The following is a 16,714-nucleotide window of genomic DNA, read 5'->3' as shown; positions in this document are numbered from 1 at the left end:
TAACTTAATTATATCAAGTAATAAATATTTTTTAATATATATATCTACTTTTTTTTTTAATTTAAATATCTTTTACATTATATTCCCCAAAAAATTATAAATATTTATAAAAAAAACTTTTGAAAAAAATAAACATATATGTTGTTGTTTGCAACAAAAATGTATTATAAATTTGGATAATTTATTAATTTAATTATATCAATTAAAGAGTATATTAACACAAGAAAGAAAGCCAATTTAGCTATCTCAAAGGTTTATATAGGCATTGAATTAATTTTATTATTAATATGTTTTTAAATGTTATATATCAATTCGATATTAAACATTAAGAAATTATTAATTCTTTAGAAATCAACTATTAATAAAATATGCTCTCTCTCTCTCTCTCAATATGCATATTGAAATATTTTATTTATAACCCACTTTAAATTTTTCTCCATATTAAGTAGTGAAGAAATTGCATATTCTTTTTTGTTATTACTATTATTTAATTTTTTAATGTAAATATTATTTTATTATTTTTAAATGTAACATTAAGAGACATCTCCCCTGTACTAGGATGTAGAGTGTCTCTCGACCCAATTAGAGATGAGAGAGAGGAAAGGTATCTTCTAGGGGTTGGTCTCTTGATTGGTTACTATATGTTTTTCATTTAGCATTGAGATATTATAAACAATTTTGTGTATGATGTCTTGTTGTAGAATATTGCGTTAGTTAGCATTTCTTTTACCATCTAGTAAACATAAGTAGTCTGGTATAGTTGTGTTTCTAAACTCTTCAAAAAGAATGGGCCTTGAAACCACACTTCTATTTCCTTTTAAATATATTTTCCAATCATCTAATGTTTTTCCTCAACTCTTTGATCCAATTATACCGATGGAGCTTTTGTAAACTCGAGGACCTTGGAATAGAATAACTCTTTTGTTGCTAAGATTTCCCTTCAACTTACGATGTATAATTTGAATGCCACTAAGCATAATTCTTCTCAAGGGAGATCATGAGCCTCTTGTTTTGGCCTGCTTTGCCTATGTAATTCCACTTTGTCATTATGCCTTCATGTAGACATTAGTGTCAAAGGAATTTGACTCGAAAGACCAAGATGGAGTAGGTTATCCCCTCTATAATTTGACTTAGAAGACTAAGTTGGAGTAGGATATCCATTAGTGTCAAAGGAATTTGACTCGAAAGACCAAGATGGAGTAGGTTATCACCTCTATAATTTGACTTAGAAGACTAAGTTGGAGTAGGATATCCCTTCTATTATCCAGAGTAGAAAAATGGTCGCTATCACCTCTCCATAAGAGCCTCAAATCCAACTCCTTACCCACGCTCCCCAACCAAGAACCATTTGGTGCTTGATTTGGTCGGCTATGAATCACACCTCTCATGTTTAGTGGCTTGAGACCACCAAACACCTAGAGAACCTAGATTAGGTTGAGAAATTTACCATGATTCAAAGTATGCTTAAAGAATATTGAATGTAAATCATCTTCCAGATTCATCTCACATTAGGTTTTTGTTATGATCGACGTTTCGAACCAGCAACGGTGGTTCATCATCAGGATGATGAACCACCGTTGCTAGTTCGAAACATTGATCATAACAAAAACCTAATGTGAGAAGAATCTGGAAGATGATTTACACAAGTATGAAGATCGCAGAAACCTGAAATATGGAATATCGAATGGTCAATATTAGTTTTGTACCCTGGAACCTTTATTGAATATCATTCATAGGAAATGATTAATTCTCTTGGTACCTCTCTATACCACCACCTTTGTTGTTTTTCCCCATTACTGGAACCTAGGTTAGGGTCTTAGAATCACTAACACTACAAATCCAAATACAACAACAAACTACTTTTCACAACAGAATATAAACAAGAGTAAATCAACACGTGCACAAATATAAACAACCTTTTTACAATTTTCAACAACCCTACTTTGTTATATTAACAAACTGTAATATAACTATCTAGGGCCCCTATACCAGGGATAATGACCCTCATACATCCACTAGTACAAGAATACAGGAACAAGATACACTAATGGTCTAGATGATGTAATGCACAATCCTAGCTCCTCTTGTCTTATCCTGAACACAACTACGGGTCCTTTTGCTCCCAATTTGTAGCACTACCTCTATTAATGGTTGTTGGCTTGTTGGGGCCTCACCCAGGTTCAGAGTTAATTTAGCCAAACAAATCCCGTTACTACTGGCCCTTTCGGCAATAGTCTACGGAGCGTGGACTGAGGTCTCACCCGAAGTAGTATGGGAGGGTGCTAGAACCAGGTTTCCGCACCCTAGAGATGTCTGATGAGTTCGACTGGTCCGCGGTTTGACCCTGTGTGCAGGTTGCTTCGCACGCTTTCCCGTTCCTCGCAGCTTGATATCCTACGCGCAACCCTACTCAGGGGCTGAGTGTCACGTTCTGCGTTATTACCCAAGACCTTACTTGTATTCCAATGTTAGTTAATTATCTTTGCCTACTTGAGGGCTTTAAGTTATACTTAACAACATAAACCATTCATACAGGTGCACGTAGTAAATAAATAGTATATTTGCAAATTATATCAATCATGCATTAACCCAAGAACAGATACACAGAATTATAACAAAATTTCTCTTTATTGATTCCTTCCATGGTTACAGACTCGACTCGCCCTACGCACTCAGCTGCATGAGTCCGCGCACTAAGCTGCGAACTACTAGGTCTCTGCGCACTCAGCTGTAGAGCATTCTCCTACTCTATGACCCAAAGACACACTTCAACCTGCGACCCAGTCACTTAGACTTTCTCATGCTTCTCTTCTATTCCCTATTCTCTATTTTTTCCTTCTTACACTTAGAGCCTTTCTCTATTTATACAATCCCATGGTCCGTGGACCATGGGTAGGTCTATCCAGTCGACATTACATTACAAAACTAGGGTGGACAACCCTGTGACTCTATCATACTTTCGTGCCCCGTGCCCGCAATTTGCGGAGCTTTACAACAAGATTCGGTCAAAACTTGGGCTTTAAGCCCCAAAACATGCCTTGGGGGGATTCCATGCCCAACAGGCCCTCAACACAAACATCATGACTTGCCCTTGAGTCACTCTATCGACGCGACAATCTTTGTGCGGAGTCCCTCCAACTGTTCTCGAACTGCGCGGAGGTCAGTAGCGCACTGAGCTACTGCTTGCTAGATCTGTTACATACGCTGTTCTGAGACCTCTGTATCAGAAGTGATTCTCTGCATCTATGCCAGTATCCCCTGCATTTGTTTATAGTCCCACGCCTTTGTCCAGATCCTTGGAGCGCGAAGACTGTGCGCCTACTGGCTAGTCAGATAGTCGGACCACCCATGTAGGGCTTCAAGCGACTGCCATTCACTTTGCCTGGGAAAGGTTCTCTATTTAGTTTGACTAGTTAGATCGCACCTCCATCTGTGACCTCCTTAACAATGTATGGTCCCAGCCAATGCATTCTGAACTTTCCCAAGAATTTATCAAACTTACTGTCATACAATAGTACTAAATCATTTACCTTGAAGGTGCACAATTTAATATGGCTATCGTGTTAGGCCTTCTCACGCTGCTTTTGCACCTGTTGATGAAAGCCAGCCAGGAACCATTCCTCCTCAAGTTCTTCCAACTGTGCAAGCCTTTCTTCCAGGGCTTCGCGGTGCATCATACCTGTGAGCACTGCTATGCACAGACTAGGTACAATATACTCCATTGGCATGAAAGCTTCCACGCCATAAACTAACTAGAAAGGTGTTTGTCCCGTTAGTTTCTTACACATTGTCCTATAAGCCCATAGTACTATAGGTAAGCACAGGTCCCAATCGATTCACTGCGCGTTGCAAACTTTGGTTAGCGCAGTCTCTAGTATTTTGTTGAATGCTTCTACTATCCCATTGTCTTGTGGGTGATATGGTGTGCTTTTCTGATGATACACCTGGAACTCTTTCGTGAGCGCGTTGATGGTTTCATTCAGGAAATGTGTACCACGATCACTCAATAAGATTTTCGGATAGCCAAATCGAGTCAACACATGTTCAAACAAAAACTTTGTAGCTGTAGCGGTCATGCAGTATTTGACTGGCTGCGCTTCCGCCCAACGAGTCAGGTATTCTGTTGCGGTGATGATGTATCACGCACCCATTTTTCCCTGAGGTTTGATAGGTCCTACAAAGTTGATTGCCTACTTTTCAAAGGGCTGCAATGTCATTTGTGGATTCAAAGGCATCTCATCCCTCTGCGATGGTTTATTGGTCCTTTGACATATGTCGCAGGCCTTACAATGTGCTTTTGAATCCTGATGAAGGGTTGGCCACCACAACCCTACATAGAGAATCTTTTGTGCGGTCGCTCATCCTACATAGTGTCCTCCTACAACGCCCCCATGTGCTTCTGTGAGGATTTGACTTCGTTCAAATTCAGGTACGTACCTTCGCAGTATCTCATCATTTCCCATTTTGTATAGGTGACCCGCGATGACAGAAAAATGTGTTGCGCACACCACCAATTACTTCTTCTTTTGGACGGAGTATTCCTTCAACGCAGTTCCTGTTGTCAGAAAGTGGATTATATCTTCAAAGTGTCTGTTCGCGACGCGCACAACAAAGAGTTGTGCATCAGGTAATCCTTCCTCCAAACTAGTAGGTTCCTCGCCCGTCTCAATACGTGACAAGTGATCTAGTCTTGCGTTCAAGCGTCCAGGTTTTACCACGACCTCAAAGTCATATTCTTGGAACAATAAGAGCCACCTACATATGCGCCCCCCAACACAGGCTTATTGACCAAGTATTTTAGCATGGAATGGTTTGTATACATCTTGAAATGTCCTCCTAGGAAATAGTGCCAGTATTTTTGGAGCACGTACACCATAGCCAATCCCTCGTGCTCAGTTGTGGAATAGTTCTTTTCTGCTTTGGACAACCTGTGACTTGCAAACATGATAGGGTGATCCAAGCCCTCTCTACCCTCTTGTGTGAGCACCACTCCCAGCACTATACATGATGCATCAACATGGACATGAAACTCCACATCCCATTTTGGGAAGACCAGGATTGGAGCGGAGGCCAATTTCTCTTTTAGGACATCCAGGCTCTTCATGCAATCATCATTCCAGCAGAACGTGACATCTTTTTTCAATAGTTTATCCATTGGCGCAGTGATCTGGGCATATCTTTTGATGAACTTCCTATAGTACCCTGTATGTCCCAAGGTAGCGCACAACTGTTTAACACTTCGTGGTCTTCCAAATTCAGAATTACTGCAATATTTGTGGGATCTACCATTAGTCCCTATTTGCAGACCACATGTCCCAGTAAGTTCCCAAAGGGAACGAGGAACGTACAGTTCTTAAGGTTCAGCGCAATTTGGTGTCGTCGGCAAGTATCCAACATCAAGCGTAAGCTCACTACGTGGTGCTTAACCAATCCAAATACAATCCAAGCATCTAGATAGACCTCCAGGAATTTGTGGATATATTCTTTGAAGGCGGCTACAACTATGCGCGAAAAGATGGCTGGCGCATTCTTTAACCCAAACGGCATGACAGTGTATTGAAAGCAGCCCCACTCCATCGTGAAGGTGGTCTTGCTCCTGTCTTCTGGCACAATTTTGATCTGGTGGTACCCTGAGAACCCATCGGTGAAGGAATATGCTTCTTGTCCATCGAAATTTTCCAATACTTCATCTGTGAACAGGACCGGGAATGGGTCGTGTACACAGGCGTCATTCAACTTCCTGAGGTCCACGCATATTCTTATCTCACCCTTTTGCTTTTTCTCCTGTACTACCATAGGGCTTACCCAGTCGGATTCTTCCACCGGCTCAATAATTCCAGCTGCGAGCATTTTGTCTAGTTCTACACGAACCTTTTCCTTGTACTTCAGATTCAAGCAGTAAGGCCTCTACTTAACCGGCTTCACGTTGGGTTTGAGGGTGATCTTCATCATCCATAAATCACCAACAATCCCCTTTAAGTCCGTAATCTTGGTCAGGAATAAGTCTTGGTACTCGCGAGTAACTCAGTGACCTTATCCACCATGGCATCATCCCAATAGTCGTCAAGCGTTGCATACTTCGGTTCGGCCTCTGTCCCAATGTTTACCTGCGTCATTTTTACTGGCGCGGTGATGTCAAGATCTTCAATCAATGGTCCTTGAATCTCACGATAGCCTTCAGTTTCTGGAATGTTAACTTTTCGTGGATCTTCATCGTCTTCCTCGATGTTTACGTTGTAACACTCCAGCGCACAGCTCAGCTAGGTCGCCCATTCCGGCTGAAGCACTTCCATTGGCTCCTGAGGTATTTTGAAGATAACTTCTTTTACTGCTTGTAGTGCATCATCAATAGAATCCTACCAGTGATCCTCAAACGTGAAGGTTAACAGGAATCCTTCATGCAGGATATTCCATTCGCTCGTGCCATGGCAGAGCTCCATTTCTATATACCAATTCATGGGTATAATATCCAGGGTATGACAGAATAGGTGCAGCCACTCAGGTTGTGGCTCTTCCCTATAGACCTTGGTCCATTTTGCGAGGTGTGCATGTGGATCATCTCGTCCATCATACTTGTCTGTTAACTGCATCTGAGGCTTCCCAAACCGCATGCATATCATCCTTCTGCATTTGCGCTAGTCCTCAAAACTTCTTTGGTGCGTACCCCACCATCTTGCGAGCATAGCACACAGTACCCATTTCAAAGCATCGAAACGCTATTGTTCTGGTACTTCTCTTTCAAATTTGTTCAGGAAATCATCCACCTCGGTCAACCTATCATACGTAGGCAGATCTCTTACCTTTGTTGCCACGCAACGCAACGACCTTGTCATCATGTAATAGTTGAGCGTGGTTACCTCGTGTAACTGGTTCTGCCATCATTCTATCTCTTTGTCAGAATCTGATGTGCAGGAGCTTTTAGGCTCCCATGATATTCGACCATTGGCGATTGGATTTACCCAATCTTGCTCCCGTGCGGTTATCTTGTAGATGCAGTCTAGATTGTCGTCACTATAAATGCGAGCTGCCTCTCGAGCATTCCAAAGTCCATAGGGCAGCTGAAGCACCTGGAAAGGATCGTCATTCATTCTTCCTTCCTTGCTAAATTGTCAGAAGAATTCGGTCATCTGAACTCCTTGAGGGCCTTGGTGTTACACATGCCTTCATTGAAATCATTACCAAACTCTTTTGGTAAATTGAGGAACCTCCATCACATGTATTTGTGCTTTCAATTGGAGAGGTTGCTAGATTCCTTAGGCAGCTTGACGAACCTCCACAACTTGGACCTGCAAGATTGCCATAAATTGGAGAGGTTGCCAGATTCCTTCCATAGCTTGTCAAACCTCCATAGCTTGGACCTGAGTGGGTGCAGAAAATTGGAGACGCTGCCAGATTCCTTCGGCAGCTTGAGGAACCTCTACCACATAGACCTGCATGGACCTACATGGGTGTGAGCAATTGGAGAGGCTGCCAGATTCCTTCGGCAGCTTAAGGAACCTCTACCACATAGACCTGCATGGGTGCGAGCAATTAGGGAGGTTTCTAGATTCCTTCGGCAACTTCAGGAACCTTTATCACATAGACCTACATGAGTGCTATCAATTGGAGAGGCTGTCGGATTCCTGCGGCAGCTTGTCGAACCTCCACAGCTTGGACCTCGGTTGGTGCAAGAAATTGGAGAGGCTGCCAGATTCTTTTGGCAGCTTGATGAACCTCCACATCTTGGACCTGAGTGGGTGCTATCAATTGGAGATGCTGCTAGATTCCTTCGGCAGCTTGACGAACCTCCAGTATGAAGCTGTTAGTGTGCATGAAATTGGAGAAGCTATCAGTGTGCATGAAATTGGAGAGACTACCAGATTCCTTCGGTAGCTTGACGAACCTTCACAGTATGGACCTATCTAGATGCACCAAATTGGAGAGCCTACTAGATTCCTTCGGCAATTTGTCGAACCTCCACCAAGTGGACCTGCATGGGTGCAAGAAATTGGAGAGGTTGCCACATTCCTTTGGCAGATTGATGAACCTCCATAGCATAAAGCTGCATGCATGCTATCAATTGGAGAGGCTGCCAGATTCCTTCGGCAGTTTGACGAACCTCTAGAGCATGGACCTGTCGGTATGCGAGAAATTGGAGAGGTTTCCAGATTCCTTCGGCAGGTTGACGAAACTCCACAGGTTGGACTTGAGGTGGTGTGAGAAATTGGAGAGGCTACCAAATTCCTTTGGCAGCTTGACAAACCTCCACAACTTGGACCTGAACTCGTGCGAGAAAATGGAGAGGCTGCCATATTCCTTCGACAGCTTGAGGAACCTCCACGTCTTGAACCTGCTTGGCTGCAAGGAATTGGAGATGCTGCCAGATTCCTTAGGCAGCTTGACGAACCTCCACCACATCAATTTGTGTGACTGCGAGAAATTCGAGAAGCTGCCAGATTCTTTTGGGAGTTTAAGTAGCCTTAAATATTTTGATGCTTCCTCTTGTTCTAATTTAAGAATCTCAAGCAAAACATTTGGAAATATAATAACACTCGAGCATATGGATCTTTCCAGCTGTAAAACAGTTGAAGTATGGCCCTCGCAATTGGGGCACCAAAGGTCCCTAAAAGTACTGAAGTTGAGGGGCACAAATTTGAAGAAAGAATTGCCAAGTGTGATTGAACTCCCCAGTGATTTAGAAGTGTTGTGGATAGGAAACCCTTTGCTGGACACGACGATGCCTTCGCTGGGTGACTTAAGGAAGTTGAAGGAATTGTGTGTCGAGTATGGCAGGGAGTTGAAGTGTTTGTTGGCTTCGCTTGAACTGTCGAGTCAGTTGAGTTGGTTGAAAGTGGTTGGTTGCCCCATAATCCACACATCAGAGCTATTCCATGATAACGTTTTATACCCCAACCTTGAGAAATTGATCTTAGAGGAGTGTATTCATCTGGTGGAGATTGGAACATTACCCAAGACACTCACAGAGGTGTACTTGTTCAGGTGTGATAATTTGAGAAGTATAGAAGGCCTTTGTGGTCTTCCAAGGCTTCGAGAGGTATCCATAAAATCTAGTTACGAACTTCAGGTGCCGCCGAGTGTAGCAGAGACGCTGAAGCAGAACCGTGTGACACTAACAGTGTGGTAGTAAGAGAAATTAAAATTTTCAATTTGCAATTTAAGTAAAATGGAGTAAAATATTATAGAGTGAATATGCTTTTCCTATATTTTTTAAATTTATATTTAAAAGATATTTTCATTTAAAAAACTTACGATTATATTTTCATTAAATATGAAAATTAGTTATATATCTTTTTATTTTAAATATTAAGATTATAACATCAACAGATTCCAAATGAGATAAGTATTTTTTCCCATTAAAGTAATTTGTTTACTGAAATTAATTGAAATAGTATTTTTTTAAATTGAATGGATGTGTTTAGTTTTTCAAAAACTTGTTTTTTAATCTTTGTAAAATTCACTGAAATTAATGTAAATTAAATAGAAATAAAAATAATATATAATATATAATTTTTAATTATAAATAATTGTAAATATATATTTAATTTTGTCAAATATTATCATTTTATTTTTATTTTTTTATTTATTTTTATATTATATACTTAAAAAAAATTACAAATATTAATATAAAAGTTAAAATATTTTGTAATAATTATAAATTTACATAAACATATACTTAATTTTGATAAATATTATTTTTGTGTTTTTGCTATATTTAATTCATTTTTATTATATCTTAATCTTTTTTTACAAATCTATGAAAAATGTTTACCCAAAAATAAAATTCATCGTTTAATTGACATAAATATATATAAACATATATGTTTGTGGTTTGTAAGCATGTTTGTTGTTTGGAACAATGTTTGTGGTTCCTAACAAAAATGTATTATGGGTTTGAATTGTATTAATAATAATTATATTGAATGTTAACATACTAAAAACCATATTAACATAAGAAAGAAAATTTATAGTTAAATTAGCATCTATATTAACACAAGAAGGAAAATTCATGGCTAAATTAGAGATGCTAGAGAAGACTTGTCTTTCAATTTGGGTTGTATAATTTGAATGCGTTAGAAAATTATATATTACGGAGCAATGGAACACATAAAATATTGGAGAAATATAAACACAGAAAACGCACAAAACAAGAGAGACACAGATATACGTGGTTCACCCAGTTTGGGCTACGTCCACCCCGAACAGCCAGTCCTTCCTTTCTATTATCCAGCAAAATGAAGAGACACAACCTACAACATATCCGCTGTAATATCCTCTGTTTTCTCTCACAGTCTCACCTCTCTATTTCTCGCTCACTGAATACACATCTATTTCACAGCCTCAAATACAATACCCTCATACAAAGAGAGGGGTTGCCTTCTATGGCAAAAAACCCTAAATTAACATAAGTTCTACCGTCAGATCATCCGCCTAATGAACGGCCTAGATTGACTAGAAATTACTATACTTTTACAAGGCAATTTTACATTTGTTTTTAGGTTCGGGGCAGCGCCCCCGAACCCCCGTCGGGGGACCGCTGGTCCCCGGACCCCCCAGCCGGGGGGGGATCAGCCCCCCCGGACCCCCGCGGGGGGGAAAAGTCCCCCCCGCACCCGCCCGCGTGGAGGGGTGTACAAGACTTCCTGGGGTATACATCCAGCTGAAACAAAGACCTTTGAACAATCATGCTCCACACACAACAATATCCCACTTAGAGAAAGATTGTAGCAACTCCACTGCTACTTCATTTGCTGGACAATGGCTCCTCTTTGGACCTGGCTGTTTTTCATCTTCATCGTCATCCTTGAAGACCAATTGAAACTGAGCATGTTCTCAGTTTCTCCCTGGTTACAACTTTTATTAGCATATCTGCAGGATTCTTGCTAGTGTGTATCTTTTCCAGCTTCAACTCTCCATCTTCCAACACTGATCGTATGAAATGATACTTGAGCTGTATGTGTTTAGTCTTGGAATGAAATGCTGAGTTCTTTGTAAGATGAATGGCACTTTGACTATCACTGTATAACGTGCCCATATCATGCTCCTTACCCAATTCACCCATAAACCTTTGTAACCAAATCATTTCTTTACTAGCCTCTGTAGCAGCAACATATTCTGCTTCTGTTGTTGAAAGTGCAACAACACTTTGGATTTTTGAAACCCAACTGACAGTTGTTCCTCCAACAGTAAATACATATCCTGTAGTGCTCCTCCTGTTATCTCTGTCACCTGCCATATCTGCATCAACATATCCTTGTAGGGAGATGTTTGAATCACCAAAGCATAATGCTTGATTTGTGGTACCTTTCAAATATCTGAGAATCCATTTCACTGCCATCCAATGTTCCTTTCCTGGATTGTTCATGTACCTGCTTACAACTCCCACTGCATGTGCAATATCAGGCCTTGTGCAGACCATTGCATACATTAAGCTTCCAACTGCTGATGCATATGGAACTTTATACATATAATCCATGTCTTCTTGGGTCTTTGGGCACATTTCCTTGCTAAGTTTGAAATGGCTAGCAAAAGGTGTACTAACTGGTTTTGCATTGTGCATGTTAAATCTTTTCAACACCTTTTGTATGTACTCATTCTGAGACAATGTTAATTTACGATTTTTCCTGTCTCTAGTTATTCTCATACCAAGGATTTGTTTTGCAGCTCCCAAATCCTTCATTGTAAATGAATTTGCCAATTTTCTTTTGAGCACATTTATTTCCTGCATGTTAGATCCTGCAACAAGCATGTCATCTACATACAATAACAATATAATATAGCTGCCATCATTTTTCTTTTTCAAATAAACACAATGATCAGAGTGACATCTAGTATAACCTTGTTCAGACATAAACTTGTCAAATTTTAGATACCACTGCTTTGGAGCCTGTTTTAAGCCATACAAGCTCTTCTTCAACCTACACACTAGTTTCTCCTTCCCTTTCACCTCATATCCTTGTGGCTGCTGCATATATATCTCTTCCTCCAAATCCCCATGGAGAAAGGCTGTCTTTACATCTAACTGCTCAAGATGCAAATCTTCAGCTGCTACAAGACTTAAAATGGTTCTGATTGAAGTCATTTTAACAACAGGAGAAAATATTTCATCAAAATCAATACCTTTCTTCTATGCAAGCCCCTTCACCACAAGTCTAGCTTTATACCTCTGTTTTCCTCCATCTTCTTCCTTTAGCCTGTAAACCCATTTATTCTTCAATGTAGTTTTTCCTACAGGCAACCTGACTAAATCCCAAGTCTGGTTATGCATTAAGGAGTCCATCTCTTCTTCCATGGCTACCTCCCACTTCTTCCTGCTTTCAACCTGCATTGCTTCTTCATAACATTCGGGTTCACCAGAATCAGTCAACAATAAATAATATAATGAAGGAGAGTATCGTTCAGGGGGTCTACTTATCCTGGTAGATCTTCTAACACCACTTTCAGGTGTTTGGGGTGCCTGTTGTTGTGGTGGTTGCTGTTGTTGTGGTTGTTGATTATTATTATTTTCAGGCACCTTTCCTTTTTTAGCGATTTCATCAAGAACTGCGTATTCCTTGTTTTCCTTTTCCTGTTTCTTTTCCTGCAACTGATTCTTATACAAGACCTTTTCATTGAATATTACATCTCTGCTCCTAATGATTTTGTGATTTTCGTAATCATATAAGCGATAACCAAAATCATTAACACCATATCCAATAAAGGTACATTTCTTTGACTTTGCCTCAAGCTTTGTTCTATTTTCTTTATGAATATGGACAAAGGCCTCACAACCAAAAGGCTTTAAAATAGAGTAGTTTACCTTTTTACCTGTCCATGCTTCCTCTGGAACACCACCATCCAAGGAACTTGAAGGCCCTCTGTTTATTAGATAAACAACAGTATCTACAACATCTGCCCAAAACTGTAAAGGCAATCCTGCATGCAATCTCATACACCTTGCACGCTCCATGATTGTTCTGTTCATCCTTTCTAACACACCATTTTCTTGTGGTGTTCTTGGAACTGTCTTCTCTCTGCGAATTCCATGCTCTGAACAGTACCTATCAAACTCTTTGCTGCAATATTCACCTCCATTGTCTGATCTAAGACACTTCAATTTCTTTCCTGTCTCAATCTCAACCAAAGCTTTCCATTTCTTGAAAGTATCAAATACATCAGATTTATTCTTAATACAATAAATCCAAGTTTTTCTAGTTGCATCATCAATAAAAGTAACATAATAACGAGAGCCACCGAGAGATGATACCTGAGCAGGTCCCCATACATCTGTATGCACAAGCTCTAATTTTTCATTCTTCTTTTCTTTCCCAACTCTGAGAAATCTGACTCTCTTCTGTTTTCCATAAATGCAATTCTCACAGAAGTCCAAATCAACATTCTTCAAACCCGGCAACAAATTCCTTGAGTGAAGAATCTTCATCCCCTTTTCACTCATGTGTCCGAGCCTATGATGCCATAATGCTGCATCTGCTCCTTTGGAAGTTAAAGCATTAACAGAGTTAGAAATACCATTTCATAAATACGATGTACCAACCTTTTCGCCTTTTGCTATTACTAGGGCTCCTTTGGTGACCTTCCAAGCTTTATCTGTTAAAGTTGTCACACAACCTTCACCGCCTAACTGCCCTGTTGAAATGAGATTTTTCTTTAGATATGGAACATGCCTTACCTCCTTTAATAGCCATTGGTTTCCATTCTGCTGTTTTACAAGAACCTTACCCATTCCAACGATTTTACATGGTTTATCATCACCCAGATGAACTTGTCCAAAATCTCCTTGAACACAGTCATGAAAGTATTTCTTATCAGGTGTGGCATGGAATGAAGCCCCTGAATCTACCACCCAGGAATCAGTAATATTTTCGAAAGAAAGAATCAAAGCATCTTGTAACACCTCACCTGTCACATTTGCTTCATGATTGTTTTCTTGCTGTGCATCTCCTTCTTTTCCCTTCCGAGATCTACAGTCTTTCTTTAGGTGTCCTTTCTTTCCACATTTCCAGCACACTATCCCCGATCTGGACTTGGATCTGCCTTTCCTTGATTTACTGTGATATCCTGAGCTCTTTCCTCTTTCCATTTTTCTTCCTCTAGACTCTGCACTCAAATCATTTCCCGATGTCTCACCGGAGCTTTTCCGTCGCATTTCCTCGCTAAGGATAGCACCGACAACATCATCAAACTTTAAAGTACTAGATCCAGAAACGGAGTTACTAATGGCCATTACCAAACCATTCCAACTTTCTGGTAATGAGCACAAGAATAACAGAGCTCTAACTTCATCATTCAAGTTTACCCCTACAGAACTTAACTGACTTGTAACTGTATTAAAATCATTTAAATGGTTTGCAACAGATCCACCTTCCGACATATTCATATTAAATAACCGTTTCATAAGAAATACCTTGTTTGAGGCCGAGGATTTTTCATATAGTTTCGACAACGTCTGCATCAAATCCTCTGTCGTGGTTTCCTTCGAAATGTTGAAGGCGACTGACGCAGCAAGGCACAACCGTATTGTTCCGAGTGCCTTTCTATCGAGAAGGTTCCATTCTTCGTCTTTCATACCCGTCGGCATCTTTGTTTTTCCGCCCAATGGTAGGTATAGATCTTTCTGATACATATAATCTTCCATCTACATCTTCCACAGCGAGAAGTTTTGGCCGTTAAATTTCTCGACCCTAAACTTACCATCTTCCGCCATTGCTCCCACTCGAACAAGGAACCCTTCTTTCCTGCGAGTTTATCAGCCAAATAGACCTTCGGCTCTGATACCAGTTGTTAGAAAATTATATATTACGGAGCAATGGAACACATAAAATATTGCAGAAATATAAACATAGAAAACGCATAAAACAAGAGAGACATAGATATACGTGGTTTACCCAGTTTGGGCTACGTCCACCCCGAACAGCTAGTCCTTCCTTTCTATTATCCAGCAAAATGAAGAGACACAACCTACAACAAATCCGCTGTAATATCCTCTGTTTTCTCTCACAGTCTCACCTCTCTGTTTCTCGCTCACTGAATACACATCTATTTCATAGCCTCAAATACAATACCCTCATACAAAGAGAGGGGTTGCCTTCTAGGGCAAAAAACCCTAAACTAAACATAAGTTCTACTGTCAGATCATCCGCCTAATGAATGGCCCAGATTGACTAGAAATTACTATACTTTTACAAGGCAATTTTACATTTGTTTTTAGCTTCGGGGGCAGCGCCCCCGAGCCCCCGCCGGGGGACCGCTGGCCCCCGGACCCCCCAGCCAGGGGGGATCGGCCCCCCCGGACCCCCGCGGGGGGACAAGTCCCCCCCGCACCCCCCCGCGTGGAGGGGTGTACAAGACTTCCTGGGGTATACATCCGGCTGAAACAAAGATCTTTGAACAATCATGCTCCACACACAACAGAATGTGCTCGAGCATAATTCTTCCTTTGTCTTGAGGATCACATGGTTTGAAACATCGACCAAATCTCAATGATGTGATTATTCTGAAAGACAATCTCATTAGCATAAGTCTTCTTTGGGGAGGTCATGAGCCTCTTGCTTACCTACTTTGCTTGTATATTTCATTTTTTCATTATGTCTTTGTGCAAACATTGGTGTCAAAGGAATTGGACTTGGAAGGCTAATCTGGAGTAGGTTATCCCCTTTCTATTTGACTTATGTAGGGACCTTCCCTATGACGTAATTTTTTTAAGGCAACAAGTTCTAGATATAGGAACCATCTGATATTTAACGAAATATGAAGTGATACAGTTTAAGATACGGCATTGAAAAATAAGCAATTAGACAATCCATTTGATACTAGTCAATCGTTAACCACATCCTTTATGAAGTTGCATATTAATTAAAAGTACATCAATATTGAAAACACCTAAATTTGAGATACTTGATTGGTCCAATATTTTATTTCTTTCTAATCCCCCTTTACCCCAAGATTTACTCTTGATTTAGTTTACTTGGTTTTAAAATGACACTTACTTCATTATGCAAATTGGTATGATTACCTTATCTTAATTATATCTCAATGATTTTTTTTATGCCAAGGGTGCCAATTCAGTCATGCCCTTTAAGAACTTCCCTTTGAAGTTCCAAGGGTGTCGCAACAATCAGTTCTTTTTTGATGCCAAGGGTTCCAAGTTGGTCGTTCCCTTCAAGAACTTCCCTTTGAAGTTCCAAGGGTTCCATGACGCTTGGCCTTCAAACATCCAATGACAACGAGGGGAAGAACTAGGTGCGACGACAGAGACTTCTATCTTCTCCTATGTTTCTATCTATAGTGAGACTAATGGTGTTGGGGATTGAAGAATTCACTTCGATGTGCACCCCCTGTAAAATCCCCATGAGCGACCCAATATGGTGCCTACCCCCATGACATCTTGATCTTCAAGGCGAAGGTACCCCAATACTTCTAGCCCAAGTCACAACGAGAGTGCTAGCATGTGGAATCAGTCACATTATCCCACCCCTCCCATAAGGGTCCATCTATCTATATAGACATGTCACCCATTGATCCGAACTTATGCATAAACAAAACAAAATACAAATATAAACATCAACACGGAGATGCAACAAAAATAGATCTTCATTTCATTAATATCAAAGAACTAAAAGATGATTACATATAGAATGGAAATAAACTAGCTCGGGCGATGGTAGCTTATCTCTGAGATGAGATGTAGCGGCTACATGCCTATGAACTATGTTACAAT

General features: G+C 40.3%; 1 pseudogene; it reads left to right on the top strand.

Annotated features, from left to right (window-relative positions):
• Positions 1-7,434: 7,434 nt before the first annotated feature.
• On the top strand, positions 7,435-9,124 carry LOC149200184 (uncharacterized; annotated as a pseudogene).
• Positions 9,125-16,714: the final 7,590 nt, after the last annotated feature.

Source organism: Pinus tabuliformis, chromosome 2_1 (genome assembly GCF_031772625.1).
Source record: "Pinus tabuliformis cultivar Carrire ecotype Pingquan chromosome 2_1, CPIR1, whole genome shotgun sequence".
NCBI lineage: Eukaryota > Viridiplantae > Streptophyta > Pinopsida > Pinales > Pinaceae > Pinus > Pinus tabuliformis.
Note: the sequence above shows the minus strand (reverse complement) of the source record. Positions and strands in the feature narration are given on the sequence as shown.